The following is a 14,068-nucleotide window of genomic DNA, read 5'->3' as shown; positions in this document are numbered from 1 at the left end:
AGATAGAAGTGGAAGAGATACAGGGATACCATTTTCAAGTTTAAAGTTCCCACATGGCTTGGAAGGTCGTTCTATCTGGGTGAGAGCTCTCTTTCTAACCATACAATATGTGGCTTACAATCCGTTTATCTCCATTCAATCAAATGAATGGAAAGTAGGAGACAGAGGGATTGATTTTGTAACAACGCTCAAGCTATTAGTGTATCATTACATGAATGCAGCACTATAATTGTCACTGACACAATGTCACAGAATGCTGCATTTCATGGAAAATGTTAATGGGCACCACATGTTTATATGATGGGCTCATTTTAATTATTGTTGATTAATTGGTTTATAACTTATTTTTGTATTTTTTGTCATCATTACAACCATTACAAATATCCTTGAAAAATTGGCTATTTATGCATTATTGTGCTAAATACACACAGACAATGCTTCTGACTTGAAAGATTATCTGGGTAAACTCTTTTCAGTGACTACTCAGTTTGAAAGCCACAAATCATTTTTACTGTTTTGTTTTTCATATCCACAACACTAAACTGCTAGAGACCTTACAAATCAGGCCCAGCTGATGTCATAGATTTAAACAAAATAAATTAGTTTGGATAGGATGCAGTCCTGCATGTTTGTTGTGGACCTGCTGAGAGAGGTATATAATAAAGCCAGATCGACAAAACCAGGCTTTTTTTATGTTAACTTGCTAAACAAAATCAGAAGCCCTGATCAGAGATGGGGATGATGCTGATTAACCTTTAGATATAAGGCTCTCCCATAATTAAGGATTTAATTGATTAAATTGATTTAGTTTTGACAGAATGAGAGTGAAATTAATTATACTGATGGAATATTCTTTCTGATAAACAGGATGCCAATAGATTAATCAAATTTCCAATCTATGGTTTATGTGCTGCAAGCAGCTGCAAAAAAGCATATTGATGCAGTTTTGCAGCTAAATACCTGCAAACCTTGGGTAAATAGACTTACAGTTGTGAGCTTCACATCTGCATTGCTTATTGAGTACATCTTCAAGAAAATGATTAGCGAAAATGCGAAAAGCTGAAAAATTGCATGTAAAAGATGGAAAAAAGCAGTCATATACTAAGTAAGAAATATTTTAGCAATATGGCTGAGGCTAAAGATCATACAAATCCACTTGACTGTTATTTAAGAAAGTTAGAATTGCTTTAAGCAATATGGACTAAAGCTAACTGACATAAATGTTTATTTTAGGGGTCACAGAAGCCCTGTGCACGGTGTTGAGACTGAAGTTTTAAAAACCAAAAACACGTACATTTAACTCAGCTGGGCTTGACCTGGCTGCTGACTGATATTAGGTTGGCTGTTCTCAACACTGGTATTGGCTCCAGAATCCATATTGCTTGCACTTAGAGAACTGATGGATATCTCTCTAAAATATTGCAGCTGGCCTTAGTTAAATAAATAAATAAATACAACTTTTTATCAAGGTGAACTATTACACAGGCTGAACCAATGCTATTATCACAGTAGATAAACTGACAAAAAAAAATGTGATTTCATAAGTTGATGTCATGAGTTTAATGTTTTATGTAGCCTTTTAAGCCAATAAAGCTAATGATTCACTTCAGATACTCAGATGGCAATGACAATGGCAATTTTATGTGCTTAACAACAAATGATAAAAACATAAAAACCCATATAGTGTTTACAATGCCTTAAGGCAGTGAAAACAGCAAAATAACATAAAAATTAAGCAGAGCAGATGTCAGGATGGTGTGCCCTGCACTCCTGTGGCCTTAAAGCTGTACAGTATCCAGTTCCAAACTGCTCAACATTTTTTATTTAGAGATCATTTAAAGGGTAAATCAAAATGTGTATTTAAAACAACACATGGAAGCTGAGCTAAAGTTTATGCAGACATTCTGTATTTGTTTAGTGTGATAACAGATTTGTGTTTTTACTGAGCACACCTTTGTCCAATCGATTGTTAATTATTAATGACTATAGTGTGATGGAAATACTATGCTTTCTTCAGCAAAAGGAAATGAACTTAGCCTAAACATGTAACATTTTTCTGCAATGAGGCTATAAGCAAAGAGGAGTGTGATCATTTGTGTGCGGAAGTGAGTATTTGGCATAAATTAGGCAAGCCATCACAATTTCTGAGGCAGTTAATTGGACATGGATTCGTGCCATAGGTTGGCCAAAGCCTCTGAAGCTCAGAGCTCATTTGCTGGGATGCAGAACACCTTGTCAGGGTCACAAGGTGGAAAATCTTCATCCTACAAACACACACATAGACGTTTATCAGGCCCCAGATTGACTTCTTGAATCCTATCTGATATGAGCTATTTTTACATGGGATTAACTTCTTCTTTGCAGAAATGCACTTGGATTTTCTGGGCCAAAGATTTGATTTGTAACATGGTTGTTGCATATTGAGGAAATATTTATTAGACGTTACTTTATGTTGCATTTTCTGAACTTGAAACCAGTTAGTTTCAAATGCTGTAGATTTTGTCTAAAATTAGTAGAGTACATAACATAAAGATACTACCGTATCTTACATGATAACTTTAACATGCTGAGCATCATCCTTTACGAACAGTAGCAATGTAAAAATGATGTGTAAACAATTAATAATTTCCTCTCATCACATTTGCTGAAATAAAATTCTAGCAAATTGATATGATTCATGGTAGTATGGCTGCAAGGTTGTAGTTTGAGGTTAAACTGTCATATCATTCAGTAAGATCAGTCAATTTGCCTACGATATGCCTCATAAACTAACCGAGAAAGTTATTTTTTAGCACATCAAAAAAAAGCGAACATCTATTCATCACAGGGGCATCGGCTCTCCTTAGAGTGCCCTTCTTCTTAATAGCCCCTCTCAAAGTTTTTCATCTCCTGTGAAAGTAGCAGATCCAGTGACCTGTAGTGTAGTTTTCCTTTCACACTGTCTCATGGTTGAACCTTGAGTGAGTCAATGTGTCTTTCTGACATAAAGGGTACAGACGCAGTAACACAAGAAACAACTTCACCCTCCTTTTTCTTGCTGTTAACAAAATGCAGAGGTGGCCTTCTGAGAAAGATCTGGTTTGTCCATTGGTTTATGTAACTGCCATTTGGAGAAATATCACTCTGTGGATTTAGTGAAGCTGAGCCTTTGTAATCCGCAGCACAGATACTTTTACAAATCCTGTATTTAATTAGATTTCCCCATTTAGTCATTTGCAGACAGAAGCCTAATTCCAGCATAATGCCTACAGTGAGAGCGTATTCCTGGCAAGCCCGTGGATTGCGTCCTATGTTCTACTTCAGTGTGTAATGGTCCAAGGAGTTCAATTTCACCTCAAATATCCCTTTCATTGTGTGAGCTTAACAGAACAGCAACTGGCTTACGACATGTTTTCTTTTATTTATCAAACGATCTGTGTTAAACAAAAGTATTCTTGTGAGTTATTTTAGCAGCTTGGAAAATTGTGGACTTATGAAGAGTGAGCCAATTAAATTTATAGCTGTTATATATAATACTGTGAAGTAATCCTACATGTATGCTTTTTTATGTGGGCTATAATATTTGATTTACAAGATGGCTTGTATAGTAAAACAGATGCAATTTGGCCAAATACACTGCACAACAACACCATAAAAAACAGGTTTAACTTCAATACTTAATTAAATAAAACCTTTCATAAGACAAACAGATTGAATTATTGAGTGTATGACAGTAATTGTTACATGTCTTATTGAGGTGTTCAATACACATCACTGACTGGTTTGTTTGTGTGTGAACTGTTTCAACTGTAAGAATTCATTGTGTACTGACCACCTTTGATTGTTGGTCGTTGCATCAAGAAAGAAAGTTTAATTACGAGGTCAGATAAAACTTTTCAGCTGATGTTGATTTTCTCTAACTGTATTTTGGGAACTATACTGCTGTCGTCATGGCCAAGCAATGTTGACATGTCACTTTCTTTCAAAAATTTGCCCTCCAGGCCTGTCTAGTTCAAATTAAATCCCCACGGACATGTGAAGCTATTTTCACAATCCTCATCCTCACATCCTCATCATTACTGAAAAAAAAACTGCAGCCAGTAATACAACTATATCAACACAATGACAAAATATTTTACTTAACAAATGTACAATGATAGAATAGTAGATCTTTAGATACCTCTAATACACTTGCTTATGGGTAGAAACAATATAATCTTTATTATAAAATATGAAAACCTGATCATAAGTAGTCAAGATTAGATGGATCCGATACTACAGAATTAGGTATTGGTCCAATATCAGGTAAATATAAGGCTATTATCACTGATACAGAATACTTATACTGATACTTCTAGTGTATAACTTCAGCTTAATTAAGGGAGAGCACTTTGTCTTGATTTATAAGGTAAATACATCATCATTATGCAAAATGGTACATTTTTAGGTATATGTTCACTTCAAATAAGATAATTTATTTAACACATTTAGTGGGCTGAGTATTATTTAAATGTCTGAATATAGTTTATGAGTAATCAGTCTGCTGGAATAACAAAAACAAACCCGGTTCCGGTATTTAAAATAGAAATAAAAATAGAATGCAGTGATTTGCCAATATTATTTTATTTGCAATAGAACATAGTAAACTGAGAAAATATATGATTTTAAGAAAGGCATTAGCTCATTAAGTTACTGGCAACAGGTCAGTAACATGGTTGGGTAGAAAGGAAGAAGCCAAGCTTCACAGGAATAAAGATGAAAAGAGGTTCACGAATCTTCAAAAGAATGTGTATAAAATATTTTGCAGCACTTTCAGAATAATATGTCTGCAGTGCATCCAAAAAGTCCAAGAATCTGAATAGATCAGAATGGGATGCACGTGGTCCTCAGGCCCTTGGGCAATGCTGAATGTTGTAATCTTCTTTGAGCCAAAGCTAATTTAAAATAGACTGAGACCATGAGAAAAACGTCTGTGGTCACACAAAATGAAATTTGGAATTTTTTTTTCGAAAAACACGCATCCCACATCCTTTGAGAAAAAGAGGAGCCGTACCATCTGGCTTGTTATCAGTACTCACCTAACAGCCCCACTACTGCCTAGAGAACTTGCAGCATGCACATCTGGAAGGCACCATCAGTGCAGGTCTTAGAGCAACATATGCTCCCATCAAGACATTTTATTCAGGAAAGTACTTGCATATTTGTGCAAGACAATGATAAACCTCACATATCTATTAAAACTGCATGGCTTCCTATTACAAGAGCTTGTGATAGACTTCATCACAGTAGATGTCTTTCTGAAAGCGCTGTAACTAAGTTTAAGAATTCAACCCACCCACTGTTATCATCTTCAATGCCCTGTACCAACATAGAGCAGAGCAGCTACCTGAACGCTACTCCAACAGAGGTCATCTGTTAATAATTTTACCTCCTCACTACGTACGACTCTGGATACTGTAGCTCCTGTGAAAACTAAGGTCTCTAATCAGAAGTACCTGACTCGGTGGTATAATTCTCAAACACGTAGCCTAAAGCAGATGACTCATAAGCTGGAGAGGAAATGGCGTGTTACAAATTTAGAAGATCATCATTTAGCCTGAAGAAATTGTTTGTTGCTTTATAAGAAAGCCCTCCGCGAAGCCAGAGTATCTTACTATTCATCACTGACTGAAGAAAATAAGAACAACCCCAGAAGAACAATGGGAGGGAGTGCCTTCAGTTTTCAGGCCCCTCTTCTGTGGAACCAGCTTCCAGTTTGGATTTGGGAGACAGGCACCGTCTCTACTTTTAAGATTAGGCTTAAAACTTTCCTTTTTGTTAAAGCATATAGTTAGGGCTTGACCAGGTGACCCTGAATCCTCCCTTAGTTATGCTGCAATAGACATAGGCTGCTGGGGATTCCCATGATGCATTGAGTTTTTCCTTTCCAGTCACCTTTCTCACTCACTATGTGTTAATAGACCTCTCTGCATTGAATCGTACCTGTTATTAATCTCGGTCTCTCTTCCACAGCATGTCTTTATCCTGTCTTCCTTCTCTCACCCCAACCGGTCGCAGCAGATGGCCCCGCCCCTCCCTGAACCTGGTTCTGCTGGAGGTTTCTTCCTGTTAAAAGGGAGTTTTTCCTTCCTACTGTCGCCAAAGTGCTTGCTCATAGTGGGTCATATGATTGTTGGGTTTTTCTTTGTATCTATTATTGTAGGATCTACTGTACAATATAAAGCACCTTGAGGCGTACTTGTCCTGCTAGACCTCAGTGCAGCGTTTGATAGTGTTGACCATAATATTCTATTAGCACGATTAGAGCACGCTGTAGGTATTACAGGTACTGCACTGCTGTGATTTGTATCATATCTATCTTTTTAGAAATGGGTTTGTATGATGATTTGTAATACTTTCTAAATGAACATTAACAAATGCATCATAACTCAAAATATTATAAAATATACTAAAATATTCTTACAATATTGTTTGCCTGTTTGATTGGACTCTGTGCTGGAGGTCTGGGTCTCACTGAGACCTTCCTCTCCTACTTTCTTTTTTAGAGTCCTCTTTTTTTTAAATCTGTGTTTTATTCCTTTGTTTGTATAAATTGGTGGTGTTGCCACGATAGCTAATAGCCTTCCTACACATATTGCAACTTGCAGTCTTTTCATTTATAGACATGAAATGAGTCCACAGGATGCTTATATTTTTCTCTGCTATTATGCTCTCACTCACTGCAGCCTACATGTGTCTTCGCAGCACTGCCAAGTCACATGACTGCACAAAACACAGCAACACAGGGGAGGGGGAGGAGCAAAAGCGTGAGCAATGCAATGGGAGTAATGTATTGAATGTACAAGAGAGATATTGAAACTAGTATCGACACAATACCAATAACAACTTTGGATTGATTCTGCCTCTCACCGAGATCCCATTACTAGATTAGCCCTAATTTGTGAACATGTGTGGATGTTTGTTGCATCTTATGTGGATGACCTATGTAATGTAATGTAATGTGATATCATGCTATGAAATACTGGATTTAGTAAAGCAGAAATTTACACAATGCTTTATTAAACCTAATTAACTAATAACAAGACCAACATTAAGCACAGGGCTATTACAGTTATGCCTGAAATATAAAAACAACTACTGTTATCATGACTTTTTTCTCTATCGGGAAAGAACGTGAAGCCATTTCTTTCCCAAATGTCAACTGGTCTCAGCACTTCCTTTCCTTTTTGTCAGAAAATCCTGATATTATAGGCTCATGTATTACTTGAGATATATAATATATATATAGCAATGTTTTAGTTGAGTTACCTTAAGTTACCACATTATTGTGCTGATACACGTGACTGCTCACAAACTATGCATATTCAGTGTTTCATGTGACACCATAATTAGGCTGTCATGAATTTCACATCTGTTTATGACAATGTCTTTGGATTCACATACAACACTAAACCCTTCCATGAATAACATGATGGAATTCACTTTCATTTCATGACTTATTAAGCCGACTATTATAAATGGGTTTTGTTGATTTTTTTTTTTTTTTTTTTTAAAGACTACATGGTTTAATTATACCTCCTGATACCTGCTGATCACAAAATTACGCACAGGATTTAGAAAGCCACCAGCTTTCTAGGCTGTATTTCAAAAACCTAAAAATGCATTAACTTAACATATGCTATGAAAGATGTTTCCAGAAAAAAAAATGTCAATATGCTTTTAAGACTGGTGTACTTGTGCTGTGAGTAGACATCCATCTGTGACCCATCATCCTTAAAGCACATTCCCTACATTAAATTCACACTAAACACTAGGGTATATCTTACCATAGTATTTGATATTAGCTTTGCCATAATTCATTATTGATTTTTTTTTAAAACTTGATCTTTCTTCAAAATCATGACATTTTCAAAAGAAAACTATTTGAGAGATTAAGCCCAGGGTGAAGCTTCATCAATAATAGCCTGCAGAAGCCAGTGAAACAAAAGTGGAATTTCAGTGCTAGAGATGAACATATCTCTAAACACATGGCATACTTGAACATTCTCAAGGCTGCCTTTTCATAGTTTCTGCTTTCAAACCAACAGTGCAAATGGGAAGTCAATGCTGCTCTGTAAATAATGAACAGAGCAAAATCAGACGTTATTGGATGCACCTGCTTAAAGGGCAACTTTACTCTCGCAGCCAGCTAATAGACTGAACATTTCTGTTTTTGAAGGCTGTTGAGAGATAACCTTTAAAGATGGTGAATTGCTCCTGATGAAGTAGGGTTTGCAGGGGAAATTAAAGGTACATACCCCCCCCCCCACCCTTTTTGTAATTGGATTCATACTGCAGGCTTAAAGGAACAATGTGTTCTAGACATTGTGCAGACAACATGCCCTCCTGTATTCTAAAGATAAGTAAAAAAGGGAATGGATTCATTTTAAACTGTTTATTTAAAGTGGACTTCAATTCCCTTTCTGGTAAAGGTCAATTTGCCATCTATCAATTCACTTATCCTGCTTCAGTCCATTGTTTGAAAGTTTATATCTAAAGCAGGAGTGCCAAGCATAAGGCCTGCAGGTCAGAATTGGCATGTCAAAGACACCAATCCAGCACAATGGATGGTTTTGGAAAATGTGGCAGAAGATATAGATTTTGGACTTTTTAATATTTTCATAGGTTTTACAGACATTTTTGTTTTTTTTACTGATGCAGATCTTCCACAGCCATTCATCCTTAACCAAAATAAATAAATAATAGATAAATTTTTACACATTTACAACTTCCAACTTTAGGCACTAATTTAAGCCTAAAGAGTCGCCCTTACAGATTTCTTTCATTTACTACAGCAGCTTTTCTTTCAATTGCGATACCTTTTCTTACATTAAAATATCCCAGAAATTAAAGGTGTTGTTAAGCTTCTGCACACCGACAAAAAGGATTTACACTGGTCTGGCACACATAAGAGCAATGTCAACTGTATGTGGCCTGCGATTTACATCTCAGGCCACGTCCCTGATCTAACGTGTCATGATCAGTAGGTGAGCGACCAAACTTGGCAGACAAGTATATCTCGGAACCCTAAGAGGGTTCTTATCTAGATCGCACATCATGATCATCATCATCGATTTGCCATGTATCAGAAATTATGCTCCTTGCCTAAAAACTAAGCATACTCACAATGCTTTCTGTATATAGAGACTGAAGTGGTTCAAACTGTATGTAGCATGTTGCCATTGCACGTTGCCATGGAAACATATCTACATTTAGTTGGATATGTATAAATGCTCTTTTATATTTTGTTCTGGTTTACTACTGGCGATACTGCAGACTAGATTCTAAAGTAATTGATTAATCTATTGGTATTTATCAGAGAAAATATTCAATTGCTCTTTTCACTTTGTTTTAATAGAAAAATAAATTTTAAAAGGCTACCAAACAAGTCCTTTTGGTTCTGACACAATTCCATAATGAGGGAGAAATCAAAATCACTTCATTTTTAAAGAGCTCTAATATGCAATGTCAGAATTAAACAACAACATTAAGAGTGGATTAAGCGGTACAACAGCGTTATTTTTTGACCTGATTTGCCGTACAGCTTTATATATCCTGTTCTCCTGGCTGCGGTACATAACCAGTCCATTGTGTGCAAAAAACAGTCAAATAATATGGTTTTAGATTTTATCTAGTCAGCCAAGTTAATATTTAGTGCAGCATTTTGTGCAAACATAAATTATTTGACAACAACAGGTGGGATAAAATGTAAAACTCATCATGATATTGTCTAAACTGGACAAAAATATGGAATGCATGACTCTGACTGACATTCCATAAGCTCTTATGGCATTTATCAATTTCTGTACTGCTACTTTATTTATTATGTTTATGTAAGATTAATCTAAAATATCTCTCCCTTATATTTGGACATTTATTTAAAAAAAACATTAGCACATCACGTATTTACAGTCATGAGAAAAGAAAGTGTTATTATTGTCATTGACAATGAAAAATAAATAAATAAATAAATAATAATAATAATAATAATAATAACAACAACAACAACAACAACAACAACAACAACAACAACAACAACAACAATAATAATAATAATAATAATAATAACAACAACAACATGGTCTTTATCAGGCCTTTAAAATTAGATAAATACAATAACAGATGAGCAATAGCACACTAATCTGTGTCTTTTAATCTGTGTCTATACCTTGTAAAGCACTTTGTGATCTCTTATCTAGAAATGTGCTATATAAATAAAATTTTACTTACTTACTTACTTTACTACAATTTTTTATTTAACAAAAACCAGAAGTGTTTGACAAAATGACGTACACTGTCACTGCTTCTCTAGGAATTAGCAGTGTAAGTACCAGCGAAGTGCGCTTAAACAAATACACTTTCTTCTTACTTCTTGACTGGATGAGATTTCTAGATAAAAGAAAATATTACTTATTCCTGACATGCAGCCTCTAATGAGTCTTTCAGTAAACACAAAACCAACACAATCTCACCCAAAAATCACTTTCCAATTGCAACTGCAGTCTTGCTGTAACAGCATAGCACAGTTCATCAATCAACTATAAATGAGCTGGGTTAATTAATAGGCAGCCAAAGGGTATCTATAAACATTAATATTCTTCACAATCACGACTGCATCCAGACAGCCAATTGGAAAGTGGTGAGATAGATGTATTGTAGCTGCCTAAGGGTTGTCAGGGGGAAAATGCAAGGTAGAAGAGAGGTTAAGCACCTTGGGATATTTGCAACCTCAACCTTGGGTAGTTAATTGAGGAGAAAACACAAGTGAAGTGTGCGTAACAGTTTCTAGTCTCACATGTGACTGTTGTCCCAAAACAAATTAAACCCTATAGGTATTTTTTTCCATGCAGCGTACCAGTTATTTTCAAACTATGGAAGAACATGTCAGTCACAGACAATTCACCAGAGACCTGCAATTCTCATATGCATGTAATTAGACATGACTTAGACTTTGTCATGTCTGATAACAAGCTGATTAAAAAAATTATCCAATTATGTCCTATAGTTGAGGTCTTACATGGCTCTAGGTAGAAGAGCAGCATTAAATCAGTGAAACTGGGCAAAGATGGTGGAAACAAATGTCTTATACTTGCTCTGTCTGAAACTTTTTGTCCTACTTTTATGTTAACATTTTGTGCAACTGGATCCTGATCACATTGCAAATTCATAGAGATAAGAACTGAATCCTTTTACTATTTTGACTGAAGTTAAAGGCAATTAGACATGAATTACTTAGCTTAATTAGAGAAATACCTCAGGTTAGCCGGGGGGTGCATAATGATTTAATTTCAAAGATGAGAAAGAAAAAAAAATATTATTGATGAGCACACACACGTGTGCACACGCACAATGCTTTATTTTCAAATAGGCAGTTGCATTCATTTATGCACTCATCTTTCATTCATATAATAAGGATTTAGCATTTGATGAGATACTAAATGACAGGCACCTGTCTGAGTTTTGGGCAGTTCTTTATTCATCTCCCATTTGATGGAGTTGTTGATGTGACAAACATCACTAGCACCATTGTTTAGAAATGTCTTTTTGCACCCCCATCTCAGTTTCATTACAAGAGGAAGCAGAAAGTTGATCTTGTAAGACAGCCTTCTGGGTTGCTTAATTTAATCAATAGTAGTTGATTAAAACCTTGCTCTCTTATCTCATACCCTGCACTTGTTATGATTGCCTTTGGGAACTGAAACCATATCTGCATATTTTCAGAATCTCAGAGGATGGATAATACAGTAGATAAACAGCAATATTTTGAAGTACATTTTAATTAAATATCAATGTTATAAATTATAAAATACCAAATTCACTAGACAGTTGCATTATTATTTTAGATAACTGCATTCAATATTACGCAGTGGGTGTCTTTCCTGTTTATGAAAATAAATGCTATTGATTCAGCCCAAGTGGTTTATATTAAACGAAATCATGAATGTAGAGAGATGAAGGAAATTATATATGACATATTCTTAATTTATTGCTAATGAACAAACAGCCAGATGTCAGTGTAGCTGACCTTAAATGTGTAAAAATATAAAGTCACATAAGGTTATTTGTTTTTAAATAAATACCACTGAGTATTCATGCGCCTTCCCTGAGTCAGAAATGTGTTTTTTCTTTTTCAGTGACATTCAGTAATTTAATATTATCTCTAAAGTGCTGCTGTTGATTTAACTTAGCCTGCCAATATATTTCCAAATGTTTTCTTTCACACCATATGTCATAATCTCAGATGTATACGTTATGCACAACGTGACAGGGCTGTATGTAAAGACTAATAAAATAGCCTAAAAGTAAGATTTGTTTTAAGTTATATATTTTCAAAGGGAAACTCTATGACTACTTTAAAAAAATAGGTCAACAAATTTCAAGAAATAACGTAACACCATCAGTAGTTTTACTTTTCCTACTGTTTTGTGCTCAAGCATTAATCAGGTCGCACAATATAAACATAAACCTTAATGTGGAAAATGACTTTTTCATTTTGCTGCATTTTAGCACTTCAGTTGGAAAAGCAAAAATGTGCTTTCATGGGCTTTTTAAACCAACTGATTACTAAGTGCAGTAGTTAGTAGTCATAGCATTCGGTGCATTTATCTGGGATGGAGTCAACATACTCAAGTCACCAGGTTCATCATAATTAAAAATAAAATATGTCCTTCAGGGTGACAGTGTGCCTTACTGATTTGTTTTTAATAGATTTGCACAAAAATAGAAGTAAAATAAGCTGCATCAGGCTTTGGCTACTGAAGAAATACTTGTTTGTTTGTTTTTTTAGCTAAATGATAATGATTATTATTATTATTGTTAACTTTATGAAACAAGTAGTACCACTGAGGCTGAGATCTCTTTTTATATTTCTCTTTTCTTTTATCTACCTACTAAATTTAAAGTGGGTCTATAATGCTTGTGATTCATGGTTCAAACTAACTATTTATATACCTGTATCCTTTAACACACATGTCTTCTCTGTCTTGACTGCTCCATAAGTCTCCCTGTTCTCATTAAGCTTTATTTAAAGAACTGAAAGCTGTGAGTAGGAGGGAGGATTGCAAAAAGGCAAGCAAAATAAAAAGTGTCATATGTGTAAGTAGCCCAGCATATAATGTGTAATGTGTTGCTCAAACTAGAGCCACAAGATGGCATTAGGATTTGTGCCTTGTATTTTGACTCTCCCTCATAACCTTTATTTAACCAGGTAAAAACAAAACTCTTGGATTAAAAATCTCTTTTACAACAGTGTCCCCGGACACAAGGACAGCAGTACACATACATACACATACAAATCCATAAAACAGTTAAGTACAGGCAAAGAGTAGAAATAATAAATAAGTAAAGCTGTCAGGGGCTGGGTCTTACTTTGTATTGTTGATTTCTCATGTTAATATTATATTAAAATCATGTGCTATTCTTAAGTTAAGGGTTGAGTTGAGTTATTTTGTATAACTTATGAGATAATGATATGTTCTAGTATTATTAGTAATTGAGTTGAGTTTTAGTCTGGTTTTTTCTGTGCTTCCCCGTCTATGTAGGTTCCTTGTGTCTCTCTCCTCTGTGTTCCTCTCCCTCTCTCTCTCCCTCTGTCTCTTGTGTCAAGCTTGCATGTCCCAGATCATGTCTCTCCATGTTTCCTGTTTTATTTTGAAAGCCTTGTTACTATGTTCATTGTGCTTAGTTTTACTTTCCCCTGTGGCGTCATGATCATTTGTGTCAGCTGCGTCTCCCCAGGTGTTTCCACTTCCCTCATTTCCCTCCTGTCTATTTAAGTCCTCTGTTTCTCTTTGTTCATTGATGGTGTGTCTGTTTTCCTTCCTCCATGTCATACTGGATTCCAGGTACCTCATGATGCTGGTCAGGTTACGTTCATATTTCATGTTCACAGGTTTTCTCATAATAGTTACTCTTGTATACCTGCTCAGAAGCATGTCCAAGACTCGCTTATCATAGTTTTCACAGTCTAGCTTTTCCCAGTTTAGGTTTTACTTTTAGTTTTGTCTCTGTTCATTTTTGCCTTGTTTTGTATTCGTGTTTTTGGCGAAAT

Source organism: Maylandia zebra, linkage group LG2, assembly GCF_041146795.1.
Source record: "Maylandia zebra isolate NMK-2024a linkage group LG2, Mzebra_GT3a, whole genome shotgun sequence".
Taxonomy (NCBI): Eukaryota; Metazoa; Chordata; class Actinopteri; order Cichliformes; family Cichlidae; genus Maylandia; species Maylandia zebra.
Note: the sequence above shows the minus strand (reverse complement) of the source record.